Genomic DNA, 23,407 nt, shown 5'->3' with positions numbered 1-23,407 from the left:
CAGGGGAAACCTCTTACTGGATGTGTGTGAAGAATGGTTTTATATTGCCTTGGCAGCCGCCAATGGATGCTTGAGGCAGTTAAGCAACGCCCACCTCAATTTATAACTCTGCTTTGCTTTGCTCAGTATTTCAGAGAAAGGCCAGCAGTCTTGGTGCAAACAAGGGGGTTGGCAGGTCTGAGCTTTCAGCAGCTTGTGAGATGTCCCCACCTGAGGAACGACTTTGAGGCACGTGATAAAGGGATGTGCAATGTGTCCACTTTGTGAAAAGACTGTGCCATTTGGGGTACGTGCCTTGCTGAGCTGCCTGTTTTCTCTTGTGCTGTACAGCCTACTGACCTGCAGGGTTGTTGCTATGATGGGTGAGCTCTGTTTCTCTAGCAATTAGAGAAATCTGCTATTTACTAATTAGAAATGCAATAATGAAAGTTTTTTTCTGAGAGATATATCAGTATAGGTTAATTGCGCTCAACAGACCTCTGTGTGATTACATAAATCACAAATTATTTAAAATTATGACTGATTGGATGAGCTTGACTATTGAGCATCTTGGGGGAGTGAGGGAGACTTTCAATGATTTGTTTGGCATAAAGAAACTTAACGCTTTGCTGTTCATGTTTGTGATGCATTTGCCTGGTCTCTATTTGCAAAATCGGAGTCAGTGGGCCAACACTTAAAATCTTTGAGATCCAGGAAGATCACTTTCAACTTTATGTAATCTTAGCCTGGGAGGGATAAAAGGCTGCATGAAAACAAACACAGGAGTTAGTTAGTTAACCTGTTGTTTGCAGATTGACTCCGAGACCCTGGCCAGAGGCTAGCACGTACCTAAAGGCATCCCTAAAGCATGTACCTAATGCATATCTCTTACTGACCTGAACTTGCCATCAGAGGAGAGAATTCACATGTGGTGTAACTCACACGTGGTTTCTCCGTATTGTAAATATTGTGTTCATACTGGGATTTTTTTTCTTAACTCTTCTCAATGTTCTCTCGGTCAAAAGCACATGACTGACTCATTCCTACATCTGGGTATTGACGTCATTGTGATGCACTTTTCATTCCTAGCATGAATGTTCCAGTCTCTCCGGTAGGGAATTTAAAATGAATACATGATGCCGTTTATTATTAATGAGAAGTAAATGAACTAGAAAAATGACATTCATGGGCTTTCCAACTCATTCTCCATTGTGTTGAACATATTGGACATCAGAGCCTGTCAACACAGTCATCTGAAAATGTCTCCTTTAGTGTTTCACTCCTAAGAGCCTGAATTATTCATCAGAGATTTTACTATGTTAACATATTCTTGTGATGACATTGACTTTAATTCCAGTGCATGAAAAAGCAAGTTCGCTGTTTCTGTTTGCATAAAAACAGATAAATGTATTAATGCTTTATCAGCCACCCTTCTAAACCCATCATAGCAAGTCAGAGAAGAAGGAAGCGCAAAGTAATGTCAGATCACGTAAAATGAAAATGTTTGTAATAGCCGAGGTGATCATGAAGCAGTAGTGACCAAATTTCTAGGTCTTGGATGAGTGGCATGAAACAGCAGGTGTCTGGATTTAGGAAGTTGAAGTGTTTTATTCTGTGGGATGGGGAGTCTGCAGCAGGATGTCCTCTGTGCTCAGGTCCACATGTGCAATACATGTCACAGCACTGTGGCACGGGGAGTCAGAAATGCCCTGCGCAAGATGAAATAGTTAGGAGCACAACAGAAAGCGGTTAAGACCTGGAGTTCTGATTCAGTTACGGCTTGGTAAAAGGGTGGGAAGTTTATTTTCTAGTCTTTTTTGGGGTTGTTGTTTTTTTCTTTGGAGACAAAATAAATGTATTCTAGAGAGTTTCTCTGAGCCGATGTTCAGGGGCTTCTTTATGACAGGCACAGTGACAAGGGACATAGCAAAAGCAAATTGATTTTTTTTGGGGGGCGGTGACGGGGGGAAAATTATGTTCTGTTGTGTCAGTGGGCAAAAATGCACTGACTTGTTCTTAAACTTGATCAAAAGTATTGTAGTTATAGGGCTGTTTACATAAGCTTGAAAATAAGTTTTCAGGGTTAACATTTACACATGTACATAACTGTGGATGATGTCTTGGATTTAGTTCTGTATATGTAGTATTGTTTAACCCACAAAGCGGAGGTTAGCATGCTGGAGCAAAGCTCTGAGCCAGAATCCATGCAATTCATCAGCTTTGAGTGCTCACTTGGAGAGGGAAGATGATTGTGTTTCTATGCATTCAAAATGTTTGTTTTCATGTAGCCATAAAGCATCATGACGGTAATTTCCCCATCAGGTTAGAATTGACATCTCACGTCAAGGAAAATTGCAGTCCTGCTGAGATAGCTAACTGCATGGTTACACAGAGAGCAGGAATAATATTTCTGACTGTTCATATGCTCTTATATTCAGGGAGAGGACCAGTGCTGTGGACGAAGCTAAATATTTAGACATAGCCTGAACAGAGTCCAGGAAATGGATTTTGAGTCCCAAGTGCCTTTCAAATGACTGAACATTACTGCTTATGCAAAAAACCATCACTTTAAATTACTGGCATCATTTAAGTGTGGGTCAAGTATGACCTTATCTTAGATACTAAATTGAAAGATAAGCATAACGTAGGCCAAACAGCAGGATTGAGAGTTGTGGGGTTTTTTAATTGGGTTTTGGTTTTTTGGGTTTTCTTTTTTCCCCCTGCCTGTTTTCTTTCCTTCTGTTGGGTTTTGGTTTGAATCGGATTGAACTATATTTTTAAAGTACTTCCATGATTTGGAATTGCTTAGAAAAGTTTATTTAAGAAATCCCAGTCTACAGGCCTTCTTGAATAAGATGCGTCCAGTGACTCTGCCACTGACACAAAGACAGGTTAGAGGATGTCAGCAGGAGGGAAAAAGGGATGTGTTGAGTACAAATTGTCTGACACCATAAGGAGCCAGGAGTGTCTCTTGTCCATCTGTCTCTTCCCTGATCAATTTTAAAGGCATCTGCAGCTGGTCATATGAATCCCACCCACAGATCTGATGGCCTGGTTAAAGTCTGGACGTTCTAGTTCACAGCTGGAGCAGGATTTTCTTAGCTGCTGGCTGCCCAGGAGCCATGGGCAAGGGGTGCCTGTGTTTCCCTGTCAGGAGGCAGTGCGTCAGCCCTGCTGGAGCTGTCAGCAGGAGTCCCGAGAAGCTGAGTGAAACAAAACTGTCCAGTGTTCTCCAGGGAGAAATCCTTTTAGCAGAACAGTGGGTTTTTCCACTGACTTCTACTAGACTAAGCAAATCAGCAGCATGGTAATTATAAGCTATCTGTTTTGAAAACTCTTTATTACTCTCTTGCCACTCAGCAAGCATAGGCTTTGGATATGTATATTGAAAATACACATATAAGAAGCAATAGAGGTCTTTGCATGTCTAAAGTACTGTGATTCAATTTGGAATATTAAAGGAAAACCTATTTTAAAATTTGCTGCCTAGGGATACATGAGTATTTTTGTAACAGGAACATTTATGTAAAACCAACTTAATTTCAAATATTCATATTTTGTGAATGTGAAATTCGGCATATGTATTTGATTATTGTTCAGAAGAGGTGCTGTATTGTGCTGACTGCTAATGACTGCTTTAGTATTGCATCTCATTGGTAACACAATCATGACAGGAATGCGTGCCTAAAAGTTTGAATGCAGCATATTTCCACCTAAGGTGTGCAAATGCAGTCCTGTCAAATGTTTTGCAAAGAAATTAATAAGTAATGCTGCTTTGCACTACTTCTACCTATTTTGCAAGCAGAAAAAAGCTAAGTTCAGTAACAAAATTTTCATTGCAAATTACTGCTTAAACCTACATGACCTTAGATTTCCTCTGGTGTTTAGCTTTGAACGGATTATTTTTAAAAAGCCCTCAGTGTGTCTTAAGTTACTGTTTGTAGCACATTTTCATGAAGTTTTGAGAGCTATATGCAGACCATGAATATTTGTGGTGTAAAAGAGATGGAGAAAAGGCTACAATAGATTTCATAAGACCATTTGGTGAGGAAAGAAGGCAGTAGGCACTATTGAAGCCTTTATGTCAAGTAGAAGCATCAAAGCTTCAAGCCCTGTGTGGTGTGACTTCTGCCAAAGTAGTATGACAATTCTCAAAACAAAGCAACCACACACTCCCCACGTACGCTTTGCATGTGAATATCACCTCCAGGATGCATGACGACTTGTGAAGCTCACTGAAAACACTCTCTTCTCATTTCAGTGAATGTTTTTGGCTTTTTATTTTCTATTTTTGTATTTGGAAATTGTTAGTTTTCAGTTCTGCTCTGTTCACACCTGACTTCTAGTTTGCTCGCAGACTTTCACAGCTTGAACTGCTCTGCCACTCTAATCTTTAAGATAGTGGATTTTCAAAGTGTGGTTTAAAGGCAATTGTTCAGATTTGATCTTGTGCATAAAGAGTTGCTTGTCTCTAGAATTTCACGTAGTATATTCTTGGAAAAGAAGGAGCACTAGCACTATCTCCCCTTTAAAATGGCTCTTGTCTGCAAGGTGAAGAACTGAAGGCACCAACACTCATCCCCTTCCCAAGGGCCAGAGTTCTGCCTCAGGATGGGAACAGCTGCTGGAACAACCTACACATGAGGACACTCAAGGGATGCAAAAGCCAAGCAAGTCAATCCCAAACTCAAAATGAACAAATCAGTAAAAAGCCCCCTATTCTTAGCTTTCTTACCAGCACATTGCTTTCTAGGAACTTCATCTTCTGCATTTTGCTTTGTACAAGAATAACCAAGTCTTGCAATAGTTTTTTTCATATATTGATTTTAACTGCAAGTTTAATATATAACTAGTGGATAACATATTCTAGGAATATAGTGTTATGCTAAAATATGATTGAGAACTGCAGTTAGATACATAACATCTATTTAAAGTAGCCATGTCATTTATTGGAGCTGAGATTGTACTGAAATAGTTCTGCAGTTTCATTATCATTTCTGTAGGCAGACCTCTGATCTAGATAACCAAGTGAGAGTTATTTTGGAAGAAAATATTCTAAATGCTTTCCTCCTTGTGAATTACAGGGGGATAAAAGGGGAATACTTCCCTTGTAAATCAAAGGATTATATTTATTTCTCAAGTATTCCAGGGCTTGCTTTTCTTGAAACTTAAAATAGAACTTTGAGAGTTTTTCACCTTAACAAAATGCTGGGTTTCTAAAAACTGAAAGATTTTTGATCCCACGTATTCTGACAGTTTTTCTTGTAGGGTTATTTTTGTCCAAACTGTGATTTTTTTCAGCAAATGTGCACCAGACCTCTTCTGCAAATCCATAGTGCAGGTTAAGCAGTTCTGAACAAAGTGCATGTCTGTAGGCTCTGCATTGTGGTAGTCCTTCACAAATCATCCTGATATCTTAAAAGCTGTGTTCCATCTCCAAAATGCCAAATTGTTGTCTTTTATATAGAGACTTTTAAAGCTGATTCAAAGTAGCTATAAATGAAAGCCAAAGCCTCTGAGTTTCTCAAAGGTGGCTTTGGAAAGCACCTGCTTGCAGCTCTGGCCTCTCAGGCTCCAGAAACTGCAGCAAAGTACTGAGACTTGAAAGATGTCCTGAGCATCTTGTCTCTGCATCATAGCAGCAACCAATCACAATGCATGTGATGCAGGCGGTTCTTCGTTTACCAGTGTCTGCATCTACGTTAGTCTACAGACAACCCTTCGCTACCTCTTTTCTATGACTATCTGAAAGGCTCTGAATGTGCAGGGAAAGGTGAGCAGAGAGGCGGCAGTGAGAGCTGCTAGAGGTCTGCTCTGGAAAACACATCCCTGCAGCGTGGGTTAGATACAAGATTGGATCTTGAAGGACATACAGCTACATTCCTGGGTTTTGGAGAACCACTAAGACTTCTGCAAATAGTTTTGTTTGTTTGGGTTGTTTGTGGGTTTTTGTTTGGGGTTGTTTTGTTTTGTTTTGTTTTCCTTAGCACTTCATATGCTGCTTAATAACAGAAGCCGCCAGCAAGCTACTGAGATCTGCAGTGTGATTTTGGCAGATTTCCTTGATAGAGGTTGAAAAAGCTTGAACTCCACCCTACATCTCTCCTTCCCTTCATCGCAAAAGGACAGTTAACCTTGTATATCAATAAATGTTTTAGTGAGAAATAGTTGGGGAACTTGCCTAAAGCTCCAAGCCATGAGAAAGCTTCACTGGACAAAGTCATCTAGTGTGTGTGGGGAAGGAAGTGACTCAGACTGTAGCCAAGGACAACTGCAAGTCTAATCCTGGTTCTGACTAAAGACAAAGTGTTCCTTACATGATTATTTTTTTCCCCAGCAAAAGACCTGATTGCTGATCTTTCTGACATGTTTCATAAATATCTGTTGCATTTATGTGATCCGGTAGTTTTGGGGAGAAATATTCTGAAAAGCTTTATTTTTTGTTAACAGACTTCCTGATTAAAACTCTTCTACAGAAAGATGCTTTCTGCTACTTTTTATTTTGGGGGAAGAGGAAGGGAATAATTGTTGCATATAGTACTGAAAAAGCTGAGAGGGGAAGACAAGCTCACTGAGAGTGTTCACTTTAGTTGAACTGTTTAAGGCTCTCACTTGTCTTATTGCCAGGACCACAGGGCTGGCCATGAAGGTTTCATGAATCATTGCACCAAACCCCTGTGTCTCTGACTTAAAGTAGATATGTGTAGGTAGTGTTAGAATTTCCTACTTTGTTTGTTTGTTTGTTTTCTTCATTTTTAGGTCATTTCTTCTTGGTACTGTGGGAACATTTAGCCCATCATTTTCTTTTGAAGCTCTCCAAGCAGTAAGTGACAATTTGTCTATGGTACACTGTTCAGTAAACTACACGTGCGTTTTGGCTAACTTCTCCAGTGCTGCTAGCTTTGCAGTCTGGGAGAAATTGGAAAGCTAGGGAAGGCTAGTCATAACAACCCAGTGGAGCTCTAAATACTATTGTTTATTTCACTAGTAAGATGGGATCTTTGGAAGATTCTTAGGAAATATATCCTGTAGTTCACAGCTGGTTAAAAAGGAGCTGGAAAGGAGAGGCTAGGGATCTGCAAAGCCATTTCATTGTACTGTAGGCTTTAATATCTCTCTGGTCTTATTTCAAATGCTTGGAGTCACACTTTGCTTGCTCAGCTAATAGTACACAAAGTGATCATTAATCAAAGCAAATAACGTGGCCGTAGCAGGAAACATAAGGCACTGAATGCAGAGAGAGTTTGCATTGATTCCAGGGGATTTTGGACAGATGGGTATCATCACTGCAATGTAAATAGATAAGGTTTCAGGTTCATGATTAGTCCTACAGTTCACTATGCATCACCTGAGTTGTGGTAATGGTATATGAGCCCTTAGCCTCTGGTAAACGCTGCTGTTTTTTAAAAGCAACTTTAATTCTCTTTTCTCTTTACTGCAGGCCAAAATCATGCATTCTCACAGCTACTATTACTCAGCCCCTGGTGGGCTGCAGGGTGTTAAGCTGCTATGGCTTCAGTGCATGTGTGAAGGGTTCCCAGGAGGAGTCTGTATAGCCAAGACTAGGAAAGGGAGGTGCTATCACACAAGGTCTCCCCTTGCCAGTTTCTCCAGATCGTCATCGGGTTTTATGTCACGCTTATGGAAAAATATTAGTGAAGAATCTAATGAGGTGATTGTACATTTAATATTTTCTACGATGCATAAATTTTATCTATTGTCTTTGGAAGGCTGCACCAGAAACAAGCAATTTGAAACGGAGAATGCGCTAATTAGGAAGCAATATATAAATACACATGCGGGAAGACAGGCGGGTTGTGTGTGGTACCAGGGTGGACACTGCAGTACCAGCTACAGGGGAGGAGGAAGCACTGCTAAGCCGGCAAGAGATGTTCCATGCTTAAGCTGTGAGGGCACTGGCACCTTTACAAAGAAATCCTGTTTTACCTCAATAGCAGTAGTTCTCACTTAACCACAGAGAAACAAGGCTCTGAGGTAGTTGCTTTAGCACTGGAGGAGGATTTTTTTGTGTGTTCTGTGTCAATAATGCTTCCTTATTTTCTCTCTTTAGAACTTTGGAAAAAAAAAGTTTGAAGTGATTTTTTTTTTTTTTTTTTTTTTCTGTCTGGTGATGGAGTTGATGGGAAATTGCAGCTGCTGGGCACTCCTCACTCAAGGATCTGGTGGTTCATAAAGTTGGGATAGTGGGGCATCTTAACTCTCCAACTTCTGAGCTTCAGGGTCGGAAACAAGTAGTGCAGTCAGACTATACAGGCTGGCATAAGAGCTGGCTTTGCAGTGAAAAGAGGAAGGCAGTGAATGCTAGTGATGGATGATAGGTAGGAAAGCTCTTCTTTGCTACGTGGTGTGGGAAACTGAATCCCAAGTGAGTTTATGGTATACTTCAATTTAAACCCAGAATCAGCAAAATCTAAGTACTTGGAGTTATAAATTGATAAAGCAGTTTAGGTCGGACAGGACCCCTGGAGGTCTCTGGTCCACCCCCCTGCTGCAAGCAGGGCAAGATTGGATGAGCTCTCTCAAAACCTAATCCAGCTGAATTTTGGATCATGTCCAAGGCTGGAGAGCTTCATCCTTCATATTTTCATGTTTATATTGTATAATTAAGGAATCTTCCCTTACCTTGCCCAATTATGGAAGTTACAGAATGTGATTTTACACAAACACCAAAATAACACAGGTAGGATTTGATTATTAAGTAGCAACTTAACTGGGAAGCTGCCTAAGTAAGTGTCATTTTACTGCCTCAGGACTAGTTGAGGCAAATTGTACACCTTGTGAACTGAGCTGCTGACCTGGTCGAAGCCCATGTAAGGCACAAATTGTTAGTTGAATTATCATGTCTGGGCATGGCTGGAAGAGGCTATACTGAGGGCTCCCACTGCTATGGGGACAAAACCAAGACTAAAGTAAAGTTATAGCCCAAAGAGAAAGACTTGTATTTCCCCCCTTCCAGCCCTAGCTCCACCTGTTTGCTTTTTGTTTTGTTTTGTTTTCTCCTCTGGATAGAAGTTTAATTCTTCATTCAATATTTTTCACCTTCAATTGTGCAGTTGGTGCCCAAGAATTGGGTTGACATGAGAGAGAACAGGGTGTTAGATAAAACACTGGGCACCATAAAAGGCCATGCACAAGCTAGAGTAAGAGGAAAACCTGGGGCTTCTTTTGTCCTCTTTTTCTAATTATCAGAACAAATGACATTGTTAACATTTTTACTAGATTAGCCTAATGTATTTTTATAAACATACATATACTTTACAAGAATTTGGAGCTTTTTCCTAACAGAAAAGCATCTTAATTATTACCCTTATAAAAATGCATCATTGTGTAATTTTTAAGTAATTTAATGGGCTTGGTAAATGTTCCCTTTGAAACCTGCACTGCATTTGGTCCGAAGAGTTATAACTTTCTATAGTTGTGCATCCTGGCAAGTGTTCAGAACATTTCTATGACCTTTTTGCTGTATGGAAGTATTGCAGATCTGACCATATAAAGATAATCTCTCTTGTAATCCCCTACAATACCATAAATTCTTGTAGACCTGATAATCAAAAGTTACCTAGTAGGCTGGCACCCAACTTGATGGGGGATGGTGAGCCTCTAACAGTTGGACTCCTGCAAGGAATTTCAATTAGGTGCATCACCGTGGTCATTTCATTATCTATAGACATTGTATTTGTGTGTTATGTTGTATGTCATCTTGGTTTAGCTGAAGCTGCATCCCCTTTGCAGTTTGACCCTAACTGTAGGACTGAGCAAGTTCTGATGATCAAGGCATGAGGCTGAGAGCTGTGATCTGGGCTGTCTCCTTGCCTCTGAGACTGGGAGTGTGCAATGCTGAGCAGGACGTTTATTTCTGTGCTGTTCTTTCCTTCCCTGTAATTGTGAAGTAAATCTCCATTGCTTGCAGAGGATTTAGAGAATGCAAATATGGTAACATTGGCTGGCACAGCCCCCTTTGTAGGAAAACCCTTGGAAGGGCTATGCAGAAGTTTTAGAAGACTGCAGCTGGTATGGCTCTGTATTGGGTCCAAAACGTCTTTTGGCACAGACCCTGATCTGAATGAGGAGGAAGGGCCTGTACAGTGGGAACTGGGTTACAAGCCATGGAAGCTGATCTGCTCCTCTGAGCAGTGCTGATAGGGGGATGAAACACTTTTGCCCTTTCCTCATATAAATCTGCAGCTGATGCCCTCCTTCTTGACCCTTACATGCATTGAAAATTATTGTGATAGTATGGGTGGTCAGCTGAAAAATCATTGCTTTTGTGTCTAGGTTTTGCTGTTATTTTTCTGACGCTCTATAATGCGGCAGCATTGACTGTTAAAAATAGTTTCAGCCTTCAGCACATGCAACTGCAAAAAGACCTCTGCTTTCTGCAGCAGTGGAGAGGTGCTAGCAGGCTGCTCTGGGAGTGTGGCACTATTCACATGCAACTGGTCCACTGAAACTCATCTCTGAAATTTTGGCATGCCCTGTGTTACATCAGTAGAAATTCAAAATCTGTCTGTGTATGTAGAAGTAACGGTACTATCAAGCAGTGTGAATTCAGTGGATAGTACACTGAGGAGGAATACTGGGCCTGAGAAAATGTCAATATTAAATCACTCATAACACAGATGTCCTAGCTGCAATGTACCTGCGTTGGAGCACAGCCCTTCGTGTTGAAGAGTACAAACAAGTTTACAGCAGAAATGAACTGGTGTCATCTCTCCAAGTAGAGAAAGAAGATCTCGGGATCTGGTGTAGCTGCAAAGAAGTTGCTTTGGTAGCTGTAGAAATCAATGGCAAAACTTGCACGGGCTTCAGAGAGAGAGGCTTTATCTTGGGAATTGTTGAGTGTAGTTGTGTAATTGACAGTGTGCTGGTGAAAGAAACTGTAGAAGGAGGAGGACAAGTAATAGTAAGGAGGTAGGAATGGAACAAATTCTGAGATCAAGGGTGATACTTATGTGCCAGCCAGTCAAATTAATAGCAGAGACAAAAGCCAACAGAGCACTAGAGAGCAGATTTTGTTAAGTCATCTGAACTGCTCTGGTTTACATATGGTGCCATGCAAAGTGACTTTGGAAATGATTTAATTTTCCACTATGCACACACACAGTCCTGAAAATAGCACAAATACTTGAGCAGATTTGCTTAAAGAACTGAAAATTTTCCCTTTCTTTGGTTGTTGTGGTTTAAAATAAATCACGTTTCCATGCGTTTTTACTTCCTTAGGCATTATGGGAGATTATAAACTACTTCATATTCAGGATGACATTTCAGATGTGGGTGTATGGGGCCCTCGCATACATTTTGCAGCTATTTTCTTTATCACTTACTTCATCTGTGACCTGTCTCCATCAGTGGGACTTGACATGTTCTGTGAAGTTCCTGCAGGCTCCAGTTTGCTGAGAGGATCTATTTCTTCATTAAACTGTAAATATGTGGGCACTATCACTCAGCAGTAGCTGCTAATGTTATAAACAGTCCTTGGGGCTCTTTGATCCCAAACCACTTGGCAACTCTTGCATGTCTGTGGTAGCTGTAATTTGAACCAACCAACCAAATCAAGGAGGCCAGATGGGACTCCCTCAGAGATCAGAGAGCCTTAAGCATGAGCACTGCAGTAGCATCCAAGAGGTGGTTAGAGTCAGAGCTGTTTTAGAGGCTCTGGGATAGCTGAGGATTTCCTGAGATAGGCAACTAGTTAGCTCAACCTTTTCTGGGGTTCCTTTGTGGTATTGTGAGATGCATCTAGTGGGGTGTCTGATTCATCTTGCTGGGTGGAGCAGAGGAGGCTGAGAAAAGAGAAGAATGGTCAAAGGAGTAAAGCATAAAGACTGAAAGGGAAAAATAAGAGGACAGCTTTCTCTCAAAGAGACCAGGTGCCACAACTGTGCAGCTGAAGATGGCCCTTGCTTGCTTGTGAAGTACCACCAAATACCTCTCAGCTGTGGCTCTGGCAGTGGGGAGAAACGTGATTATTTGGAGCATGTGATTGTAAAGAAATGCTGAGGCCCTGCAGACCATGCTGGCTCTGGAGTACCCCCATGTGCAGCTGTCTTTTAGCAAACACACCTGCTGATCTTCTAGGTAACAGTCAGTTGTAGAGCAATACCTGGAAACTGATTAAATGTCACAGCATTTAAAACAGAATTCTTCCACTGTATATCTCATAACAGTAAAGCCAACTTTTGTAATAATCTCTAGCAGTTAGTGATAAATGCTCTGTAGGCACAGAACAACATGATCACCCCTGCCATATACTTTATGATCAGATTTGTCCAGTAACACCTTGCTCCAAAGTATGGGAGTCTGAGACTAGGCTTTTTTCAGTGCCATAGCTCACCTCACCTGCATATTGGTCACTGTATACCAGTGACCCACATCCAGGACACCTCAATCACTCTCAAATCAGCGCTGCATTGGGGTCATCCTTTCCTGAGGTGGGTACGATCAGGCAAAGAACATACTTTACTCCTTTGGGAAGTGATCACAGCGATTACCTAGTTATGGAGATTGGTCCCCAAAGGCAATATTCAAATATATCTATTGATATTCCTGTGTCTTTTTTCAACAAGCTTTACTCGCCTATGACTTCTTGTCAACTGCAGTATCACATATTTTGCGAACAAATAATTTACTTACTGCTATCTAGTACTTCTTACAAATAATTTTTTTTTCTCAGGATAATGTGAGAGACGTTTCTTTGATATTATTAACCTCAACGATACTCTGCAAACTAAGAATAGCTTTTGTATAACTGAAAAGTTTTCTGGGATTACTAGTGAAAGATATAATTTTTATTTACTGTATTTTTATCAATACATAAATCTTTAAAATATAGTTGAAAGTAATAAGCAATAGCTGCATGCATCCAGCACGGTCCTGTTTTCTTGTTTGCAGAGGTTATTTATGTAGTTACGCACTCACAAAACAGCCCAATTTGGAAACAAGCCCCAGCAGAGCTTTTTTTTCTTTCAGTGCGTTAAACTGCGGAACTGCCTGAGTAATTTTCTTCTGAGTAGAAGTAATTACTCAGGTTTGTACTTGGTGGCTTTCCTTTTATTAAGGTTTAGAAACAAGACTGTATTTTGAATCCCATTACTCTTTTCATCCCTAGGATTAAGCACAATGTTGGTGAGCCTGCTAAGGGGCATAGGGTGAGCACAAAGAGGTTTGCTTTGCTTGGGGAGGAAAAACATGATTGACATTTATCAGTGGTTAATAAATTCCATGGCTAAAGTCAATCTCCAGCAGCAGCAAAGATTGTTTTATAATGCTATTTCCTCAGTAGATGACATTATAGAATTTCCTTGATTATTCATCTTTCTGGTTTTGAAAATTTCTAATTTATTTTGGAAGCTGGGCGGTAATGAGCTTGCAGGCAGCTTATCACGTAATTTCCAACTAGCAACACCACCAGTCTGCGATTATATTTTTGCTTCTGATAGTATTTTCTTGCTTTATGCTTTGCCAAGTATTAAGGTAAAAAATACACTTCATGGTAATTGGGAGCCCTGCCTGCGCTCCACTGGAGGGAAGATGAGTTTAGGGGTATCTTATCTATCAACACGCCCCTGAAAACAGGTATGAGTCTCTTTGTGAAACCCTTGCAGTGGGAGATGGCAGTGGTGAAGTGGCTGTGCAGCTGCCACGCATGGCTGTATGATGATGAATTCCCATTGGTGGTGAAGGGATTGTCTTCATCCTGCACAATATTTCTTTTCCCACATCAAATGCACTTAGAAAGTGACCACCACCTCCTCTGTGCTGAGGCTGAAGAACTGGATTTCGGCCATGAAAACTTGTCTCCTGGGGTGCAGGGACTTTCCTTCCTGGGACAACAGGCTGATAAATCCAACCCAGCAAGGAAACTGGAATGGTGGCACTGAGCCCGTGTCCTGGTTCTGGCAAGGACAGAGTTAATTTCACAAGGAGCCGGGACAGGTGAGCCAAGCTGGCCGGGGGCTACTCCATACCATGTGATATCATGCTCACCATAAAAGGGGGCTAATCAGGGAGGGGCGGGTTCAGTGTGGCTCAGCGTCAGGTGGGTTGGTACTAGGATCGGTAAATTGCTTTCTCTCATCACCCATTGTGAATATCTGTTACCAGTATTGCTGTTGATTGTTTCCTTCTCCCTCGAGGCTTTGCCGTTGTTTTTCCGTTCCCCTCCCCAGCCTGCCAGGGAGGGGTGAGCGAGCGGCCCGTGGCACTCAGCTGCCGGCTGGGGCTAAACCACATCAGCCTGTAAACCGGGACACATGGGCAGGGCTCCCTCAGCTCCAGGAGGTTTCCTCCCTGGCACCTGGGGGTTTGCAGCCCCCTTTGCTGAAAGGAGCTCATGGTCTGACCATGGCAATTTTTCTGAGAGCAATGCACTCACTATTGCAGTCAGACGCGGGTACAATATGCGTCTCTAGAAATGAGCGCTTTCATATGCATCTCCTGTAGTGTTCCCAAATGGTCTGTGCTAAATGAAATGTATTGTTTTGTTGATTTAGCTTTTATCTTAAGAGCAGGGTTTTCAAATAATCACGCATCAAAACCCATCATATTTTGGAAAGCATTACACTCAATATTACAAGCAACTAAAATAAAATAAGCATCTTCCAATAATCTCGCAGCAAGCATATTTAAAATTCTGGTTGTGTTGGGGGCTAACACAGCAATGAATACTTTGAGACAGGTTTGAGACTAGATTTTGGGAAGTCAGAGGGATTAATCCCAAAGCTGACGGCAGATTTAGCCCTTTCCATGTGGGGTTCAAACCTTGCTGCTCTGAAAGAATTAGCATGCTGACCACAACCTCAGCATGTGTTAGACAAGATAAAAATGGACATTCATTATAAATCATAATGGGTACCAAATAATATGATTTTGAAAACTCGAAGGAACTATTATACCAACTTATACCCATTTGTTTATGAGCTCACAGGGGGGATATAAGTATGACTCCACAGCTCATGCAGCCTCTCTTGTTTTAGACTTGGGGTCGGTTGCTAACTCTGCTTCCTTCTTCCAAAAACTATTTATTGTTAACAGCAAATAGACTTTTTTTGTTGGACTTCTTCATACACCTCCCTTTGCTGGTGATGAAAGGTTCATGTACAGAGTTATATCATTCTGTATGCTGGAGTGGGTTCTTGTTCGCCGCAGCTAGTGTCTGAAGACTTTGCACCATGGGGGCGTTGTGTAGTTTTTTGAGCCTTAGGTTACAGATGAAGAAAAGTTTGATTTCTTTGTTCTGGATATTTATAGAGATTTATTTACATTACATTGAATTACTCATAGTAAGCAGGCTATTTTCTCCCTGCCTCACCATTTGAGGGGTCTGATTTAGCTAGCAAAGACAGGAGGCCTTGGGTTGTGCTGCAGTCAGCAGAGGAGGAGTTGTTAGCATGTCTGTGCATCTATTTGATGCCTAATTACCATAGTCCCCTTCATTGCCAGTAACATATCTGAAGACCTTTCTGATTGATCTCTATGCCTAGCTATGGTCATTAAGGTATATGTATATAGAAATATGTAGGTCATTATAGGTTATAGACTGCTGGTTGCTTTAGAGAGGACAAGACTTGCGAGCCATTCCCTGTGTGGGTATATCCGCAAATGCGGAGGTGCAGGGGCTGTGGCGAGCAGCTGGAGCTGGTCCAAGGATTGTGCCAGGACCACAACATGTTTTCAGCAGGTTTATGGGAACATATGCAGTGTTTTCTCCTCTATTTCCCAGTGTGACAATAATTTTGAAATAACAGCAAAGAGATCTTTCATGTATAGAGCAAAGAGGAGATTAAAAAAGGAAGAACAGGTTTTTATAGAAATCCACACCTCTGTAATAAAATATCGAGTGTTATGAAGTGAATTCAGCCTCATAAAATGAATTCAGCCTCATTTTTAGTCCTTTTAAGGTCAGAGGATGATAATGTAAAGGAAAACCTATTCTAGACATTTCTTCAGGCATTGCAGTTACTTCATTAGCCTTTATTTCTTCTCACTTCTACTCTCTGACAGCTTTTCAAGTCTCAGGTTCTTCCTTTTAAATATGCTTTGATGTGATCATCTGTCTAACAAACTGTTTAAGGTCTTGATCTTAATTCAACATTTGTAAGTACCCACAGAGAATTTTGTTAATGAAGTCTTTAAAATATTAAATGGAGTTCTAGTTTTCTTCGTGAATAATGTTTTATCTTTGCATTTATTTTTCCTTTGGAATGATTTAACATCTAGGAAATTTTTATTCCTACAAAGCAGCAAGGGGCTTTTAGGGCAGGAATGTAATTAAAGGAGGATTTTCTATTTTGGGGAGGGGGGCTTTTGTTAAAAGAATAGGAATACAACATAATTGAAAAGGTATTTTCAATGAAAGAAGCTTTTGATACCACAGAGGCATGAGAGCTGGTGGTTGCCCAACCTCAGATTAGGAGCGCTCCTGCAAATTGATGCATAGTACACTGTTTTCTGTATTGGAGCCATGGTTTTCCCCAACTCAAGTTTGGTGTAAGGTAATGAAATTGAACTGAGGGTTGCTCATAAACTAAATTCATTAATTTTGGAGCTACTGATGATGATAGCAATCTGAATTCCAGAGTCCATAATATGGGACTGATGAGAATAATTCATTGCAATGTTGTCACCTGATTTGGCATTTCAGACCCATAATATGAGATGCAGTGGCTATAAAGGCCTCCTTGAGGCAAAAGCAAGACACGTATATAAGAGGAAAAGGTTGACATTAAGATGAAGAAAATGTTTCCAAAAGGTCTGTGAAACTAGGAAGCCGCGTTTGCCTTATTGTTAAGAATATTTGGGACTATTATGGGATCCCCACTGCGATGCTTAGGGACACATTGCAGCCCGGAGGAGAGACTGAACCAAAAAGAGCACAGATGAGAGAGGAGCACACCGTCCTCTTTTCCTTCACTGACATTGGCATTTGCAAACTTTCGGTGTAGTCTGAAACTGTTTTCTACTTGAATCACAGAAAATAATTCTTTGCTATAGTAATCTTTGCATAAAATAAAATAATAAAAAAAAATTCCAGTAACAGCTTTCCTGACAGTGTGAATAGCATAAATGTACTGCCAGTTGTAAGGCATTTGTCATAACCTTGGTCACAGCAGACTAGTCAAAATGTGTTCTTTTTTTGAAAAACCAAAACAGGTTTGTTTTTTTTTTTTTCAAGAGGAAACTTTAGGGGAAAAAATACTTCTGGAATGTAGAATTTGCTATTGCTTTTAATCTGCCAACAACTGGCAGTGTTTTGGTTTGTTGGTTTTTTTCTTTTTCCCAAGTGCTTTCCCTCAAAAATGAAATAATGTAAATAAATTGTTTACATTATCTAAAATAAAGTAATTCCATTTGGCTAATGTGTTGATTCTTCTAATTTTGAAAACAAAAATATTTTGCCTCTGACTGAAGTTAAGACTCAGCATGCATAGCCCCACCATTAAAAGGGACACCTTTAAATCCTAATGCAGGCTCATTCTTTAGATAGATACTGAGTGATCTTTAAAAGTGAGAAAGCTGCATCAAGAGGTTTGACAAGGTTCATTAAAGTCCAATTAGAAAATTCATTTTAACACTAGGCATCCTGTCCCTTTTATCTCTCAAGCAAGAACAGTAAAACTTTCATCATATACAAGTAAATACATATTTAAAATGTATTGTGGAAATAAATAATCTTCATGTTTAACTCATCTCCTTGTAATAATAATTGATGCCTGTTGGGGATTCTGACCAGGCATTAGGTAGGACCAGCTTCATCGTTTCACAGTGTAGCATTGGATGTGTGATTCTCAACTGTCAATTGAGTGGGAATTTTCTCAAGTGAATTGAAATCAAAATTATTTTCAGAAGAGTTATGAAAGGTCTTTTTTAAAGAGTTCATCTGTTTCCTGAGCAGTGCAGTCTTGGCACACACTCAAAAAAACATGACTCAGCACCTTTACATTGAGGGATTTTCAATGGTTCTTTTAACTGCTTCTGTAAGTTTTATTCATTTTAGGATCACATTATTTTCAGTTGTTGGTTCTCAGCCATGGGGAATAACCTCCTCCCCCCTGCTCCCAATATTACAAAAATTGAAATTTCTGCTTGGTTGTTTGATTACAGAATATGAGTTTTGTGAGACTCATAATGATGTGGCCATTTACAACATCAGTAAATCCAGCCATAAAATTCAAGCGTTAGGCATCTCCTATGTCCTATGGCTCTTCAGGCCGCTCTTAATTCCTTTTTTGCACCAATGAACCAGCCAAGCATGCAGCGTTTGTTATGCCGTTTGAGACATCTTGTGGAGCCAGTCCTTTTCCCCAGTGCCTGCCCTTTTCCTGGCTCTCTTTCCTCTGCAGTATGGCTTATCTGCACAGCATTGTGCAGTGTTCTGAAATTGTGCAAAGCCTTTAAATAAGCATCATATTTTGGACTGAGTGCAGGTGTGGGTACTGGGGTGATGGTTTTTCAAAGTGCTGTTTAAACACTGTGTCTGAGTGGCCCGTGCTACAGAGCAGTTTCTACATGCCTGCAAAATTATTCATTAGAAAATGATTGGGAAAGGTAAATGAGTTCTGTGATGCTTTTTTATTGCATTTATCACAATTACATGCAATTCATGTAAAAGGATTTTATGAATCTTAAAACATAGAAAGCAGAGTTTTATATGAGCAAATCATATGGAAGGTAATGGCACATTTCAGGGAAAGATATGCCCATCATGCTCTCGCTCTAAGTCCTGGCCATAATGAGTTTAGGAGAGGTTTTTAATTCCCAATTTGATGATGTTCAAAAATCTGCTGGAGGTTGCAGCTGCTCAGTTCTTAGTCCTGGGGCACGGGTCATTAGGGACTGCAGCGTTTTGGCTGCCCCACAAGAAATGTATTTCCATGAGTTTTAAATATTATTCGTTGGTACTGATCTTGCATTAGTAAGATTTCCAGAAGAAGCTCAAGTTTTAAGACTTAATAATTTTCAATGTAAATCACTTTGGAACCCTGCATTGAAGGGGAAAACCCTCATACGATATTTATTTCACAACTCTAATTATAAAAATAATGTTCTAATCTGAAAAAGATGACTAATAAATGGGAAAATCCACAGAGAACCCCTTAACATCTAAAACCAAGCCAGCCCAGTGACTCAGATATTATTAGTGGTTATTGAACTTTCTCTGAGACTATCTTGAAAGATTAATAACTAAATGAAATAAGCTGCACTTTTCCTGTTAGGTAGGCTAGGTCTTAAAGCTAAAAGTGCAAAGTGTAGCCTCACAGTCTTTAAACATTAAATAAGCATTTTGCAAAGGCAGTGGCTGTAACAGAGGCCCTGGTGTGTCTTTTGTCACCCCTCTGTGAGCTGTCGGCCAGTTATTTTGGTGAGACCCACCTGAAGGGACAGAAATAAGCACACCCATTTTAGTAGAAATGGCTCAGTAACTTTTAGACGGTGACAAAATTAGATTTGTGACTTTGAACTCTTGGGGTAAGCGCACTTGATAATTCCTAAACAGTTGTCTTCAATTTGACCCAAATGTTTCCTGCTGATAGAAATGCCACTTCCTTCATTTTGCATATATTCAGAATTGGTACCTTATATGATGTCTGCAGCTTGGACAGTGCGTGTCATTCTGTGAAGAAAAGAGCAAGCTAACATGGAATTTGTTCTTCCCCGTGATGCTGTTTGGAGGTTCAGCTCTCTTTTCGCTGCCTGTACTGCTGTCACCCAGGATCAAAAGCTGTAGATATCTCAGGGCTGCAGCAAGGGCTTTCAGTGACTTGGATGAGGACTGCAAACATGCATCAGAACAGCGTGGGCAATGACTTCTGGGAAGATCATGAAAAAATAAAGTATGGCTAATGGACCCGAGTTCCTCTCTCTTCCCCTTTGGCAGTCGTTCATGGTAACACAAAGTAAGTATAAAACCTGGTGCCAAGACAAAATGCTAGTGATTTATGCTTGCTTTAAGACATCCTAAAGCCAAGAGGGATATTTAAGGGCTTCCCTGAATTAATTACTGTTTGAACTAAAGCTTGAAGCTTAAGCCAGACCTTGCAGGACTGCAGCTGCGTGCACCACAGGCAGCGCCAGAGAGCTGAGCTCACAGACCATCTTTGTCACAGAGCTGGGGTTCAGCCGGGCAGGTGGGCGAGCCTGCCGGCAGGATTGTGGTATGGTTTGCATGCTCAGACCTGAGCAGAGGGGAGTGCTTTGCTGGATGGGGCTGTGAGGAGCTCTCTCCTGGGCTGCCCTGCATTTGCTGGCCTACAGGCTTCACTGCCAGCTAGAGGGAAGACATCCTGGTGTGTGGGGATGAGCCTTGCTGAGCATCTGGACCCTCCTGAGACCAGCATGGGTCACGTTTGTGATGCTGAGCAAAACCCATGTGGCAAAATGCCAGGGTAAGTAGTGTGCAGAGAGTTTTCCCACTTTGGCAAGTGGGTCAGTGGGATCCAGTGAAAAACAGAGACTGAAAGAGTGGGTGTTTGAGCCTGGTGATGAGCTGAGATGTGCCTGACATCCTGCTCAGCCCAGGCACTGTCTCCTATTTTGGATAAGACCCCTTTGCTCCTGTGAATTGGTTGTGTGGGGGTGGTGGACTACATATCCTGCCCCATCTGCTTCAGTGCCATTGAGGCTTGAGTTTTTGGATCTGCCCTGTACTCGTTCTTGTTGATAGCATCCTTCATATCAGTTCTGTCTCCAGGGGGTGTGAAGTGTTGTGGGGTTTTTGTTAGGGTTGTTTTGGTTTTTTTTTCTTTTTAACTTAAACCTGGTATTTCTATTTGAAATCAAAACATTTGAAATAATCCCCTTCAGAATTAAAATGACATCTCATCATTTCAATATTAAGATTTAAACCTATCATAATATCTTAAATTTACATAAAACCAATATTTAAGCATTAGACATTTCCTATTAACATGTAAAGAAAGCTACAACCCAGGGAATTTTCTGGCTAAACACATGAAATTATGCTTAATTGCTAACCATTTTAGTTCAGAAGAGCAGCTATCGTCAATCCTTTCTTAGGCAAAGGTATAGATGAGGTGAGATTTCTTCTAGCCCTTTGATCATATTATGATGAGCAACAATTGGCTCAAGTCACTAATTATGGAGATAGTTTTCTTCATATGATGACTCTCATTTAAATACAAATCATGTTTCATGTTTTCTTTTGCAGCTAGTGTACCTATTAAAATACTTTTTTTCTGTATTGTTAATTAATTCCAGCTTTGATCCAAAAGCAGTTTGACACATTGCAGGTACAATTAATAATCTAATAAATAAAAAATGTAAAAATTAGGAAAAAGTATAGTTGCTAACCATGGTGTGCTATTAGCATAAAAAAATTTGAAGATTCTGTAATGACACAACCAGTGGTACCTGTTACCAGGCAATCAGAATCAGTCTTTTTCTTTGGGGGAGGATTAACAGGTAACAAGGATTATACAATAGGACTAACATCCTTTATTTAAATGAAAATATTTTGGCTGCAGTCAGTGGCTCCTAGGTCAAACTTCTATTTAGATTGTACTTCTGCTTTGCATAGTGTTCTCTCTAATGTTTTCTGCTCTCTGAACGCCCAAGTTGGGTTTAGAATTGCTTTGGAGGTGAAGGGGGGAGCTGATGCCACTCTCGCCCTTGCTGACTCCAGAGCAGCAGCTCCCCTTCCCTCCACCCACCGCGATCCCAGGGCTGGGGGTGGTGTGTGGTTCATGGGCTGAGGTGTTGGGCTGAGTATCTGGTCTAGGGGAAAACAGCCCTGGCAGTGCACCAATGCAAATAGCTTTGTCACTGGTGGATTTGGCTCCGTCTTTTCAAGGAAAAATTTTTTGTTCTGTTACAGAAAAGGATCTAGAGTAGACACTTGTGCCACTTCTCTCTTGGCCACTGGATACTTGTGTGTCGGGCAGAAAGCAACTCTTAACCTGGTAAAATGTGGGCAGTCGAGTTGAACCTCACTGATGAAGAAGGGATGTCTTCTGCTGTAAAGCATTTCAGGAAAAGAATGTTGTCTCCTGTTATTTAAGAAATCCATTCCCTTTCTTATGCAAAGCATATAGGAACAGTAACAGATAGCATCATTATCCTTCCTCTCCTTTGGGAACGAACTCGTTGACTGCACTAATATTACAAGTGATATATTGGATAACAAACAGGAATGCTAATTGGAGACAATGTCAGAGGAGAAGTGTTTGAGGGACAGAGCAAAAGGCAATGCTTGCATCTGTCTTATTCTCTCTGCAAAGGGCTGCAGTAAAAAAGAAAATGTCAGAGAGGAAAGCTAAAGCCATGTAGAATTGCTGTGGGTCTAATGTGTTTGCTGCACCCTACTTTGCTGGCAGAGAACCCGCTGCTTTGCACCCCATTTAATTGCAGCCCAGGGCCAACTTCCACAGGATGAAAATTTGAGTGTGGTGGTGAAGGTTATTGCCTGCTCTTTCTGGTTACGAAAAAGCTTAATCATTTACTCTTTGCTCTGCTCTATTCTATTTTCTTTCCTCAGATTTTTCTATAAAATCTACATATCTGAAATTGCCCATGCTGACTTTTTAATGAGGAAACAGCAATGTGCTCATACCTTGTGACTTCCGATGTCACCAGTTGAATCGGTATAACAGATTGAAGTTAGATGGATGATAGGTTGAAAATGCTCTCTTGGTCTGTGCTACTCTGAGTTGCTTAGTGTCCACTGGAGAAAATGCAGTTCTGTGTCAAAATTGCGCTCTTTCTCATCAAAAGATCAAAATGAGAGTTAATCTTCTGCCCTCTTGTGAATGTGTATGTGTGTGTGGGAATTGCTCTGTTGTGGGGTGTTGGGTTGGGTTTTTGGGGTGGGTTGTTTTTTTTCTAGATCACCAAGTGTGCCGTTGGTTATGAATTAGAGGTTTTATTTAAATCAGGCCTCTGGAGATATGCAGCTCTCTTATTACTGTCTTCTTAAATGTCATGAAGCCATTCAAAGGAAAACTGAAAGCCTTTTTCTGTAAAATAATAATTTTCCTTTGCTTTAGTTAGTAACATCCAGTATTACTGAATGTTAAATATTCTTTCATTCTGGGTTTTTGGGTTCTATTTGCTGGTACCCATTTCAATCCCATTTAAGCAGTTCTGGGGTAAGGGGCAGGCATAGCCTGTCCCCCCACCTCTGGTTCTCTCCCTCAAACCAACATGCAGAGCCATGCAGAGAAAAAGTTGTCTGGTACAGTGTCAATATTGTGGTAAAAATGCAACTGCAGTCTATGCAGTCATACTTTCAAAGATTAGAACAAATAGAAGAAACATTTTTAATTGCTTGTGGACTAAAAGAGAAAAAGACTTGCAGTTGAATCTGAGATGTATAACCTTTGCAGTTACTTCTTTCCAAGACCTGTAACCACTGTAGTGTCCCTGTTTCTGTCCAACAGTTAATTATATTAGT

General features: G+C 40.7%; 1 protein-coding gene across 18 annotated transcripts in view; it reads left to right on the top strand.

The window, feature by feature from the left end:
* HTR2C (5-hydroxytryptamine receptor 2C) overlaps positions 1-23,407 on the top strand; it is a 242,138-nt gene that overhangs the window by 121,956 nt on the left and 96,775 nt on the right. For 3 of the 18 annotated variants that reach the window (XM_054839532.1, XM_054839533.1, XM_054839528.1), the window contains exon 3: positions 127-286. The exons of 11 other annotated variants lie outside the window; for them this stretch is intronic. The gene's annotated coding sequence lies outside the window, so the exon portion shown is untranslated. Of the gene's footprint in view, positions 1-126; positions 287-19,609; positions 19,896-23,407 lie in introns of those variants that run through there. 4 more of the 18 variants (XM_054839547.1, XM_054839531.1, XM_054839542.1 and 1 more) reach the window with 3 other exon arrangements.

The sequence above is a fragment of the Grus americana genome, chromosome 12, assembly GCF_028858705.1.
Source record: "Grus americana isolate bGruAme1 chromosome 12, bGruAme1.mat, whole genome shotgun sequence".
NCBI lineage: Eukaryota > Metazoa > Chordata > Aves > Gruiformes > Gruidae > Grus > Grus americana.
The sequence above is the reverse complement of the archived record's forward strand: the minus strand, read 5'-3'. Positions and strand labels throughout refer to the sequence as shown.